Consider the following 13,849-nt stretch of genomic DNA (forward strand, 5'->3'; position numbering starts at 1 on the left):
CAATTGTTCGTACACTCAAAAATTCATGCAAGGATCATAGATTTGATCTGGATCATTGGTGAAGTATGGAGAGAGGTGTCTTTGCATCGACGATGAGTATTTGGTTAAAGTTATGACCAATGGAGTATGGGCAAGTTGTTTGTTGTCAAAGTTGAGGTTTCTTAGAGCCTAAGACAACCAATATTTGGATCCAAGTTGCAAAAATTGAGCTTGGTCGCGAATGGAAATGAAATCGGAGCTAAACATGCTAAATTTGGGTGTCTATGATTTTCATAGGATCAACATTGAAGTTGGGTCAAGTCGACATCGTGGAGGGGTATGGTCGACATCAAGCTGATATCGACGAACAGAGATCAACATCGAGCTGATATCGATGATAATGAAGGTATGGTTGAGTGTTGGTAAGAAATGTCTGAATGTCGAGGGTGTATATGCATTCAAAGAGTTCAGTTCGACATTCACATGGGTGAGGTTGATGTCAACTCAGGGCTTTTAAGTGTCGACCTTGGGTTCGAATGTCTATTTTGGATGTTTGGGCTAGTTTTGTGCTTGGCCAGATTGGTTCCAAAGAGGACTGGGTCAGGTCTAGCCCTTCAGGGATGATTTGGAGTATCCAGGGGCTCTTGTTTTGGCTCTGAAGAAAGTTTATGGGGTTTTCCCTCTTAGGGGTATTGTGAGTGAACGATCTGTGAACGAATTGGGGAAGTTCACACTTGCGCTACATCTATAGATACGTTAACTCTACGCCTTGAAGGATGCTCATCTTGATCACGAGAAGCCTCTGGATGGAATGACAAAATCAGGTGTCTATAGAATGACCCTCTTTGATTAAGATTATGAAACAATTGAAGGTCAAAGAAATGATTCCTGAATACTTCGAATCATCAAGAGTTTGAATGAAATCTTACAAGTTCTTTGCTCAGGGGCACTAGAGCGCGAGGGGTGATGGAAACATTCCTACATAACGGCTCCAATAGATGAACATAGGGATGCCAGGGCGGCCATTTTGTTGGCTATGCTAGCTAGTGTGGATACCGAGACCTGTGGATGCGGGTCTTCATCCACCTTGCAAGCGGGATCCACTTGATTCGGGGTCCCTTAGTGACATGGGGTTTGGGATCATGATATATACATAGTAAAAATAAATGGAGTTGCCACCTAGGATTCGGGCGTAGGACCCAATGGGGTAGCCCCATCCAGGATGAATGGATAGGGCTATATGATTCCATATGGTTTGGTCAGAGAGTCTAGGTAAGTGGACAAATTATGAGAGTAGGAAGGTACCCCATCTCGTCCAGTCAAACCAGTCTTTCTACTAGATGCTTGATTTTATATATTTTTTCATAATGATATTTCTTATACCAACATGTGAGACTAATTTATGATGCATCAAATATGTAAAAATGAACTAAATATGATACTTGTCAAAAATGGTAATGCGCATGTTAAAATAATTTAAGTTACTTTAATCTATGGAAATGAGATAAAGTACTTTATAGAAAATAAAACAAAACATTGCTTTTTGTAAATAAGGCTTACTATTTACACTAATGCAAGCTACTTTAATTGTCTATATCATGCCAACATGATAAAAATGAGAAAGACATAAACCTCATGTGAAATTAACTAAGTAAAAAGAAACACTACAAATATGAAATATGATGATGTCGCACGGATCAAGTGGAGACGGAAGACTGGCTTGCCTCTCTTTCGTTAAATAGAGTAACAACTATGTAAGATAGCTATGGGTTACTCGGACTTCAGGCAAAGTGACAGCTGTTATCACTCAAATCTCGGGCAGAGTAATGGCGTCTCTGGGGATTTCTCAAGACTATCGCTTGTTACTCGGACAGAGTGATGATGCTACATGACCATAATAAGGATACCATGGGGAATGTAATGAAAGAGAGTGAAAAAATGAGAGGTGAAATAGGAGGGAGGCTCAAATATCAAAGTAGGACATGGGATATAGATGGGAGGGTCGCTCTAGAGCATGCACACACACACACACACACATTCAAAAAATGGTCATTTTTTGGGGGGGGGTTTTATTTTGTAAATCCAACTACCAACTACAGGTGAGGGATCCGGTATTCGACCGTGTCCAATTGTCATCATCATTGTGGATGGCTGGCAATTTTCAGCGTCTACACTAATATATACAAGGATGCTTAAAGAGGTCCCAATATTGCAGGTTTCCTAGGAGCGAAGCCAGCTCCATTCTTAATAAGTAACTACCATGGACGGTTATATTTTGAAGATTCTTTGTTTTTTTCCTCTTGATTAAAATGGAAATTAAACTGTCTTTCGTGGTACCATACATATATATATGTTACCATACACACTCCAGGTGACACCATAGATGGATCGTATAGGCAATTACTATGTTTCTGATCATATCATACCCAAAAGAAATTAAAAACAATATCATATCATATCTCCTATTACATTCCTAAAGAGCACCATAGTTATCCCTAAACAATGTTCATGCAGCACAGTAATCTTAGATTTTAGCTTAACAGACATTCCGCTTCCTTTTCCCAAACACCACATCATATAAAAGGAAATAAATATATTTTTTTTTTATCAAAAAGGAAATAAATATGAACTTGGTTTTCGGATTTCAAGTCCAAAATGGTGTTCAAACTGGAGAAAGGAATTTGCCAACCAAGAAAACTAAATCTCGTGATGATAACATTTTTTAATCTAAATTTTCCTAATTTGTGGCTAAATCTCTTAAGTTTGTTACCAAAAGTAAAAATTATAAAAAAGTAAAGTTTCAAAAAAGGAAATAAGATGAAATAGAGGCAAAAATTTTAATATATTCGGACAGCTTTGAGAGATATTGAAGGAAAGAAGGCCTATAAATTGAGTCCAAAGAAACAACAATTTCTCTATTATCTCTTTCTTTCCCTTGATGAGTGGTGAAGCAATCTTTTTTTAGTGTTTCTCTTATTGTTTCAGTGAGATGGCAAGGAAACCAAGCATGGGTCGGCAGAAGATTGAGATCAAGAGGATCAATTGTGAATTTTCTCGACAGGTCACTTTCTCTAAACGCCGAGCAGGACTCTTCAAGAAGGCTAGTGAGCTCTGTACTCTCTGTGGTGCTGAGATATGTTGGACAAGTGTGTGTCCATCAAACCCGGTTCGGTCCGGTTCAACCCGGTTCACCTTTGTATTGAACATTTATATATTTTAGTTTAATATTGTCACATGCGATATAAACTTTTTGAGCATTATGTGTCCGTAAGTTATACTTAAAATGGTAGTCACGACTAGGGTTTGGGCTGGGCACCCTTATCATATGGTCGTCGCATTGGGTATGCCTAGACATGTGATGTTAGGGTACGAATGCGAGTGCTCACATGTTTGATGTGTGCATTGGCGAAGAATCTACTTTGTCGATTCCCTCATGTATTACTACCAGATGTAGGAAGGGATAGACATGTGTCATCGACACCCTGTACCTGAGGGAACCCTGTCACTGCAAAGTGTGATCACATTCTTTGGTTCATCAATGACTGAGACTCAAGTGAGTCAAAGCCGGTGTTCTGGGAATGCGTGAACACTTTGTGAGTGAAAGAGTTATCCAACACGGTCACCACTGCCCGATTGGGGAACACCAAGATAGAGACTGTCTGTGCATGGTCGGATCAGAATCTGGATCCAGTACCGTTTTGGAAATGGTTTTGCAAAATTTATTTTACATAAAATGATACATTATTTATAGTTATTTCAAATAAAGTGTTTTATCGAGTTTTGCGGGACCCGATCGGATGCACAGATGCTCTTATATGGACATGTACTATGGATTGGGGTTTGGTAGTACATGTGTACATGCCCTAGATTCCATAATGATGGTGTTGATTAGTGGGGGGGTTGTATATGATAAATTGTTATCATATAGGGAGTTATTTGGAATTTGCTAATTTAATTGGCTCTTTATTTAATTAATGGATTTGGTGCTAATTGTAATTATCCATTAATAATTAAATAAAGAATCTAATTAATACTTTCCCTATTAGATTCTGCTTCTTCACCTGTGTAGCACTTTGAGTTTAAACAGAACTGCCAGATTGAGAGAGAGAGTCAGACTCTCACTAGGGCTCTATTAAATCTATCTAGGATTTAATTAAACCCTATTATTATAAATAGGGGACCAAAAATACGCAGAAGAGAAGCTCTCCACGTTTTTGGAGCAGACACTCTCTCTCCTACGTTTTTGGTTTCTCTCTCTCCCTCTTGTGATCTCTCTTCTTCTTCTTGCTTCTCTCACCTGTGTTTGAGAGTTAGGGTTTGTGAAACCCTAGATCTGTGCTGAGGAGTTTGAGGGCATGTGGGATTGGCGTGTAGAACCTTGGTAGCACCATTGGAGGTTCAGATCTGTTTGCTTGGAGCGCTCATTGGAGGAAGAACCACTGTCTATTGGAGGAGCAACACTTGAGGCTCACCAGGTTAGCAGTTCTTTATTAATTCCTTCTGTTCATTGATTATTAATATTTATGGGATGCGAAAGAAACTCGAATCGATTATTTTCCACTGCGCATTCGAGTATGGGATGGATCCCTCTTGCCATGTGATGGACTAGAGACGAGTTTCTCCGTCCCTATTATAATAATTAATTTTATGGAATGCAATAGGGAAGGAGAAACCCTAATAGGGATGCACCAGGGTTCCCATGGGCGACCATGGAAAACCCTAAAATAAAAATGGGGCACCCATGGGACACCATGGGCTAACCCAGGGCGTGCAAAACCCTAAAGATAAATACCTTGGTCTCCCTAGGGAACCATGGTTTGATCCTTTGACCGTTGTTTGGCCAACAGTGTGGTATCAGAGCCACCTTTTCCACCCATGAATATTAGATAATTAATGGTTAATATGATTATCATGAGTGGGATGCAAGTTGGAACATGGGTGGTTAGGATATGGTTGTTGTAATAACCTTCCCATGTGCACATGGGTAGTTACAAGGTTGTTAGTGTAACAACCTACCCATGTGATGATGGATTTGGTTTGTTTTGTTTATTCCAATTATTGAAGCATGTATCCAATTAGGTTGTGATTACTAATTTTTATTTTAAAATTTTTTAATCATGTTCTATATGGGGGGGGGGGGGGGGAGCGCACGCTGCCAAGCCTCTGTGCACGCCCTTCCCCATGAACCTACCCTTGTGCGCATCCCCTTGTGGGCTGCTGCCTGCGGGCAGCAAGCTTGCGGGCGGGCCTGCAGGCTGCTGTCCGTGGGCTTTAGCCTATGGGCAGCAGGCCTGCGGCCTACAGCCCAAGGCTGCTGTCCGTGGGCCCTGTGCCTATGGGCTGCGCAGGGAGTGCCTGCAGCCTGCGCAAGTGGGCTGCATGCACCCCCCTTGTTTTCCCTCCAGTTTACCAAAAAAAAAAAACAGATTTTTCAAAACAGAATTTTATTATTTTGTTTTGTTTTTGGAGGATGATGATGGGTGAAGAGATTCCCTCTTTACCCACTTGCAATTAAAATGCGATTTTAATTTTATGGGCTTGGATACATGATATCACATGCGATGTGGTGGTTCAATAATTGAAGGAATCCATGTTTTAATTTTTGGTTCACTTGCTTTAATGCCCATGCATGAAATTATATTATGATGTGATTATGGGAATGGCATTCTAATAAATGGATGGATTGTTTATGTATGTGATACATGGGGTTATGGGTGGATGTGATGCTTCTCTCTCTTTCTCTCTCTCCCCCTTTCTTTTTTATAAACAAATGTACTCCACCCCATGGGCAACCCAAATGGTGGGTTGGTTTCTCCATGCGGGGTTTCTTTATTATTATGGAAAGGAAAGTGTATAGAATTTTTCTAGGTTTCCATTGTAATTTTAGAGGAGTTAGGACTCCCAGGGCATGTAGATGGTGATCCACATGTGGTGCTCAAAGCTTATGGAGATGCAAGTCACCTACTTTGAAGACGTGATCGGGCGGAGGAGATGATCGAGGCGTGGCATCCATGGCATGATAAATGCACCCAAAGTTATTAGTTTTATTTTTATTGGGAGGGTTCTTTAATTGCTTCTGATAAAAATGCCACCATCCCATAATCACTTTTAATTAATGTTGATTAATTATGTTGTTTAAATCTATCCATGTATGTGAGAGTTAATTAATCCCTCTTTATTCACAATACATGTATGATATGGACTAGTCTTAATCGGTAGACATGTCCATGGCCTCCTATTGAAGATAAATATAGAAAATGTGTGACATGACCCCGCATAAGCCGACAGGACATTGCCAGGACCTCTGTCACGCATTTATCTATATTTACCTCCATCTAGATACGTTAGGGTATGGATAGTGAGAGGGCACTGCGACAGTGGGCCATCTTTCATGATTCAATGATTCTAACTAATGCGATAGGTAAGTACATGACTTGGGTGTATGTCAACCGACAGGATCTGGACATGACACCCAGGTGGCCGAAAATATTGGAAGCCCATGAGGCGGACAGCTTAGTCCACACTACCATGGTGTGTATAATGACTCCCGATAGGGTAAGTTATGCATGCAAGGGTTGTAGGTATCCAATTCATCTTTTGGGTTATGAGGGAAACCCAAATCATGAAAGACCATTGATGTGTGTGTGCTCAATTTATTATTTTCAATGGTCATTAATTAGCTTGTGGTTATTTACTTGTGCATGTGTAGATTAATATACGATGGCTGCCGTTAATTCCAACCTGTTAACACTCATTAGCGAATACAAACTTAATGGTACAAACTATGTCGATTGGTACTGGAGCATTAAGTTGCTCCTGACTACTGAAGGACTGTACACAGTTCTAGATGAACAAGTTCCTCCTCAACCCGACCCGAACGTTTTTGAGGCAAATGAAGAGATGCAAGGGTTCCTCATGAGGGATTCCAAGGCATCACTCCATATCCTAGGATCGTTGGAAAAATCAGTTGTAGACTCAGTCAAGGATATACGCACTGCTGGGGGTAAAATGGATAAGCTTGCTGAATTGTTCAACAGGCAGTTGACACACGCACATTCTGATGCTGTGAGTCAAATCCATAACTCCAAGATGTCTCAGGGGACTCCAGTGATGGATCATGTAATGAAAATGATCAATCTGTTTGAAAAATTGGAATCCATGGGAATTGATTTCAGCCTGCGATACAAGACTGATGCGATCTTAGCGTCACTCACTTCTGCCTACGCACTTTTTAGGATGTTCTACAAGATGTCCGAGAAGGAGATGGAGCTCACCGAGCTTGCTAATGCACTGGTAGAGGCTGAAGCGTCCTTGAAAAAGGACAAGGCTGAGGTCAATGCAACTGAGGTAAAGCCTTCTTCAAATGGGAAGAAGAAGAAAAAGGGAAGTAAGGGCAAGACCCTGAAAGCCAAGTGTGGGAAGTCTGGCAATAAAGGCAAAGGCAAGTGCTTTTATTGTAAGAAGGAGGGTCACTGGAAAAGAAACTATCGTGCTTACCTGACAACTTTGAAAGACAAGAAGCCGGATGAAACAGAGGCTGCTAAAGAAGGTACATGTAATGTTCACGTTCTTTATGAGTCTAATTTGTCTTTTGAACCGACCAATTCTTGGTTGGTGGATAGTGGATCCACTGTTCACATTTGCAATGATTTGCAAGGGTTCAAGGAGACAAGGAACCTGGAAAGAAATGAAGTGCGTCTTCGGATGGGCACTGGAGCTGAGACCATGGTGTTGGCTGTGGGAACTTTTATTTTAAATTTTAGTTCTGCTAGTTTAGTTTTAAAGGATTGCTATTATGTACCCTCTTTCAAGAGGAAGATAATTTCAGTTTCAAAACTTGTTTTGGACGGATATAGTTTTTCCTTTAATTCTAAATTGATTATTTGTTTTAATAATTCCTTTGTGGCATCCGGATATATGCAAAGTAGTTTGTATTTTCTAGATTGCCCTATTAGAACGAATGTTGTTTCAAATGTTGATTTGAAACGGAAAGCCCCAATGAACTCAACATATCTCAGGCATCTAAGATTGGGTCACATTAATATGGACCGAATCAGAGATTGGTGAGGGATGGGTCCTTAGAGAGTCCGAGGGTGGAACCATTCCCCACTTGTGAGTCATGCCTTCAGGGCAAAATGACCAAGAAATCCTTTAGCAATAAAGGTGCTAGAGCCACGATCGTTGAGTTGATACACACTACGTGTGTGGACCCATAAACATACAAGCAAGATATGGGTATGAGTACTTTATCACGTTCACCGATGATTACTCTAGATATGGTTACGTATACTTGATGCGTAGGAAATCGGAAGCCTTTAATAAATTCAAAGAATTCCAAGCCGAGGTCGAAAGATAGCTCGATAAACGCGTCAAGTCCTTACGATCGATCGGGGGGAGTATCTATCGGATGAGTTTAAAGAACATCTCATATCCCAAGGGATAGTTAGTCAACTAACTAATCCAGGCACACCATAACAAAATGGTGTATCCGAACGACGCAATCGGACCCTATTGGATATGGTCAAGACGATGCTCACTTATAGTAAGTGCCTCTTTCTTTTCGGGGTACGCTTTAGAGACGGCGATATATATCTTGAATAGGGTTCCATCTAAGTCCAGAGCCAAGACACCCTTTGAGTTGTGGAAAGGGCGAAAGCCCAGATTCAACACCTTAGGGTATGGGGTTGCATAGCACATGTGCAAAAGCAACAGATGCACAAGTTAGAATCCAGGACTTCGAGATGCTATTTCTTAGGCTACCCCAAAGGCACAATAGGCTATTTTTTCTATGACCCAATTGACCAAAAGGTCATTGTAAGTAAACATGTCACATATTTGGAGGAAGAAATGATGACCCGGAGGTCCGAACCAGTAGTCATAAAAGAGCTATCGATGGCTCGTAAACGTCACTTCCGAGTGAGACCAACCGACATACCAGCTGAAATACCAACACCGAGGAACCTCGACGCAGGTGGGAGGACCGTTAGACCACCCACGTGCTAACTCTTCTAACCGAAGAGGAAACAAGGGAAGAGTTCCACATGGTATCGATTGAATCGATGATGATCCGATGACATACTCGAGGCTCTAAAGGATGTTGATGCCACTAGGTGGCTGGAAGCAATGCGCTCCGAAATTGATTCGATGCATTCCAATAAGGTCCGGACTCTAGTCGATCCACCACTTGGCATCAAGCCGATTGGATGTAAATGGATCTTCAAGAGGAAGAAGGGCGCAGATGGAAAGGTCGAGAGATTCAAAGCGAGATTGGTGGCAAAGGGTTATACCCAGAAAGAGGGTATAGACTATGAGGAAACCTTTTCACCAGTAGCGATGATGAAATCCATCAGGATTTTATTGGCTATCGCAGCACACTTTGATTATGAGATCTGGCAGATGGATGTGTAGACTGCATTTCTAAATGGGTTCCTTCAAGAGAAAATATACATGGAACAGCCAGAGGGGTTCTCTTCCTTGGAGGAAGAAAGAAAGGTGTGCAAATTGCAGAGGTCCATTTATGGGCTGAAGCAGGCTTCCAGGAGCTGGAACATCAGGTTTGATCAATCAATCAAATCATTTGGTTTTGATCAAAACATGGATGAACCATGCGTTTACAAGAAGATCAATGGGAGGGCAGTATGTTTTATTGTTTTATACATAGATGACATATTGCTGATTGGTAACGATGTAGGATTCCTTTCATCAGTAAAATAGTGGTTATCCACAACGTTTTCGATGAAAGACCTTGGTGAAGCTAGCTATATCCTTGGGATCAAACTCGTAAGAGATCGCCAGAAAAAGATGCTAGGCTTGTCACAGGCTACCTATATAGACAAAGTCCTGGCCAGATTTAGTATGGAGAACTCCAAGAGGGGAAGTGTTCCCTTCAGACATGGAGTCAGTCTTTCCAAATCTCAATGTCCTCAGTGTCAGACAGACATTAAAAAGATGAAGAGGATTCCCTATGCCTCAGCAGTAGGGAGTCTTATGTACGCCATGTTGTGTACGAGGCCGGATATTTGCTATGCAGTAGGCATGGTAAGTCGTTATCAATCTAACCCTGGACGCGAGCATTGGAGTGCTGTTAAGAATATCCTCAAGTACTTGAGAAGGACTAAGGAATATTTCTTGGTTTTTGGATCTGATCAGTTGTCAGTATTGGGATACACAGATTTAGATTTCCAAACTGACAAGGATGACAGAAAATCCACGTCCGGGATGGTATATCTAATGGGTGGAGGTGTCATTGTGTGACGGAGTGCGAAACAAAAGTCTACAGCCGATTCTACTACCGAAGCAGAATACCTTGCAGCTTGTGATGCAACAAAAGAAGGTGTTTGGCTGAGAAAATTCCTATTAGATTTGGAGGTAGTCGCTGATCTTGTCAAGGGCTCTATTCCCCTGTTATGTGACAACAGAGGGGCCATTGCACAAGCTAAGGAGCCTAGGGCTCATCAGAGGATCAAGCACGTGCAGCGGAAGTATCACCTCATCAGAGAGATTATCCAGCAGGGTGACGTGAGTATCTCCAAAGTGGACACAACTGAAAATGTGTCTGATGCCATGATAAAGGGTTTGTCACTAGGAGTGTTTGAGAAACACATGGAGGGCATGGGTTTAAAATGTATGGGGAATTGGCTTTGATGTACAAGTGGGAGATTGTTGGACAAGTGTGTGTCCATCAAACCCGGTTTGGTCCGGTTCAACCCGGTTCACCTTTGTATTGAACATTTATACATTTTAGTTTAATATTGTCACATGCGATATAAACTTTTTGAGCATTATGTGTCCGTAAGTTATACTTAAAATGGTAGTCACGACTAGAGTTTGGGCTGGGCACCCTTATCATATGGTCGTCGCATTGGGTATGCCTAGACATGTGATGTCAGGGTACGAATGCGAGTGCTCACATGTTTGATGTGTGCATTGGCGAAGAATCTACTTTGTCGATTCCCTCATGTATTACTGCCAGATGTAGGAAAGGATAGACATGTGTCACCGACACCCTATACCTGAGGGAACCCTATCACTGCAAAGTGTGATCGCATTCTTTGGTTCATCAATGACTGAGACTCAAGTGAGTCAAAGCCGGTGTTCTCGGGAATGCGTGAACACTTTGTGTGTGAAGGAGTTATCCAACAAGGTCACCACTGCCCGATTGGGGAACACCAAGATAGAGACTGCTCGTGCATGGTCGGATCGAACTGGATCCAGATCGTTTTGGAAATGGTTTTGCAAAATTTATTTTACATAAAATGATACATTATTTATAGTTATTTCAAATAAAGTGTTTTATCGAGTTTTGCGGGACCTGATCGGATGCACATACGCTCTTATATGGACATGTACTATGGATTGGGGTTTGGCAGTACATGTGTACATGCCCTAGATTCCATAATGATGGTGTTGATTAGTGGGGGGTTGTATATGATAAATTGTTATCATATAGGGAGTTATTTGGAATTTACTAATTTAATTGGCTCTTTATTTAATTAATGGATTTGGTGCTAATTGTAATTATCCATTAATAATTAGATAAAGAATCTAATTAATACTTTCCCTATTAGATTCTACTTCTTCACCTGTGTAGCACTTTGAGTTTAAACAGAACTGCCAGATTGAGAGAGAGAGAGTCAGACTCTCACTAGGGCTCTATTAAATCTATCTAGGATTTAATTAAACCTTATTATTATAAATAGGGGACCAAAAATACGCAGAAGAGAAGCTCTCCACGTTTTTGGAGCAGACACTCTCTCTCCTACATTTTTGGTTTCTCTCTCTCCCTCTTGTGATCTCTCTTCTTCTTCTTGCTTCTCTCACCTGTGTTTGAGAGTTAGGGTTTGTGAAACCCTAGATCTGTGCTGAGGAGTTTGAGGGCATGTGGGATTGGCGTGTAGAACCTTGGTAGCACCATTGGAGGTTCAGATCTGTTTGCTTGGAGCGCTCATTGGAGGAAGAACCACTGTCTATTGGAGGAGCAACACTTGAGGCTCACCAGGTTAGCAGTTCTTTATTAATTCCTTCTATTCATTGATTATTAATATTTATGGGATGCGAAAGAAACTCGAATCGATTATTTTCCACTGCGCATTCGAGTATGGGATGGATCCCTCTTGCCATGTGGTGGACTAGAGACGAGTTTCTCCGTCCCTATTGTGATAATTAATTTTATGGAATGCAATAGGGAAGGAGAAACCCTAATAGGGATGCACCAGGGTTCCCATGGGCAACCATGGGAAACCCTAAAATAAAAATGGGGCACCCATGGGACACCATGGGCTAACCCAGGGCGTGCAAAACCCTAAAGATAAATATCTTGGTCTCCCTAGGGAAACATGGTTTGATCCCTGGACCGTTGTTTGGCCAACAAGATAGCCATTCTTGTCTTCTCACCTACAGGTAAGGTCTTCTCCTTCTGCCACCCTAGTGTGGAATCCATCGTTGATAGGTTCCTTAATGAAAACAATTCGCCACCGGAAACCGCTGCATTGCCTCTTGTGGAGGCTTTCCATGGAGCTAGTGTTTGCGAGCTCAACCAAAAGTACACACAAGTGCTCAACCTACTGGAAATCGAGAAGAAGCGAGCTGAGACACTCTACCAATCGACCCCCAGAAGCAAAGCAGGGTGAGCCCTGGTGGGAAGCACCCATTGAAAATATGGGATTGCATGAGCTTCAGAAGTTGTTGATTTTTATGGAGGAACTTAAGAAGAATATGAAGAAACGTGTTGATGCTTCTTCAATCATCCCTTATGGAGATGGTTATGGTTTTAGTATTGGACGTGGTCTTATCTGAATTACTCTTCTTCTTCTTTCAGTGTGTATAAGGGAAGTAGTTTTTTGTCTGGTAGTGTGGCCTACGCCAGAACTCCTATGTATCTATCTCTCTCCTCCTCAAAACAAGGGGGTATCGGTGTCTTTTCTTATGGGGAGGAAGCGATAGACTCATGAGAGGTTGCGTTGGCTATACTCCCGGACAGAGTTCTTTTTCCCAATAATTTATGGATTTTTTCAGTTTTTTTAAATTGAAATAAATGGAGAAATAATGATTGAAATTGACAAAAAATGGGCGTTCCTTGGCGAACGATTAAAAGAAGAATCCAGATTTAAATTAATTCATACCAATTAAGTTAATATAAAATGTATGTGCTTGGGTTGGCCTCGATACCTATGCTCTTAATAGTTCTTTGTTTTTTATTAGAATTATTGAATGAATAACTTCTCTTGTTCAATGGTAATCCAATTACATTAGGTATATATATATTTGGTGAAGCCTGATCTTAGTCCAAAAAGTGCAGTGGGAAATCTTCGGAGGGCCATTTCGGCCTCGAAATGCATCCGGATGGCCTTAAAGGTGCATACATTAATGCCAAAGATAATGAATCCTATAGAGCTCGTCGAAATCTTTGATTTGATATGTATATCAGCATAGTTAGGTTCAGGTGCGACCCTAATCAAGTGGGTCTTTTGGGCTTCTAAGGGCATTTATGTACTTGTTTGGGTTAGGGCTTTTCTATATAGTGTCCTTATCTCGTTGAGAGATGTAAGTGAGATCTGAGGATTTGTAACTTGCTTCAGAGAAATAGTGGAAACCAGTTCTGTTGTTGGCCGTAGATGTAGCCTACCTTCTTGGGGGTGAACCACATAAAATCCATGTGTTGTGTGTTTGTTCTTCTCTTCTTTTTCGTTTTCAAGAGAGTCCTTGAGTACATAGAGTGTTATCACATGTGATACAAGGAGTCCTAGATTATTATCACATGTGATAGTCCTGAATCAAATAGGTTGTTATCACATGTGATATAAAGATTATCGACAGCTATCATGTAGGAGGTGATCACCATCCAATCTTATCTCTATCGATAAATTTTCAC

The 13,849-nt window shown here is 41.2% G+C and overlaps 1 pseudogene; it reads left to right on the forward strand.

Annotated features, from left to right (window-relative positions):
- The first annotated feature begins 2,968 nt into the window (after positions 1 to 2,968).
- Positions 2,969 to 12,774, forward strand: LOC122643225 (annotated as a pseudogene).
- Positions 12,775 to 13,849: the final 1,075 nt, after the last annotated feature.

The sequence above is a fragment of the Telopea speciosissima genome, chromosome 10, assembly GCF_018873765.1.
Source record: "Telopea speciosissima isolate NSW1024214 ecotype Mountain lineage chromosome 10, Tspe_v1, whole genome shotgun sequence".
Lineage (NCBI taxonomy): Eukaryota > Viridiplantae > Streptophyta > Magnoliopsida > Proteales > Proteaceae > Telopea > Telopea speciosissima.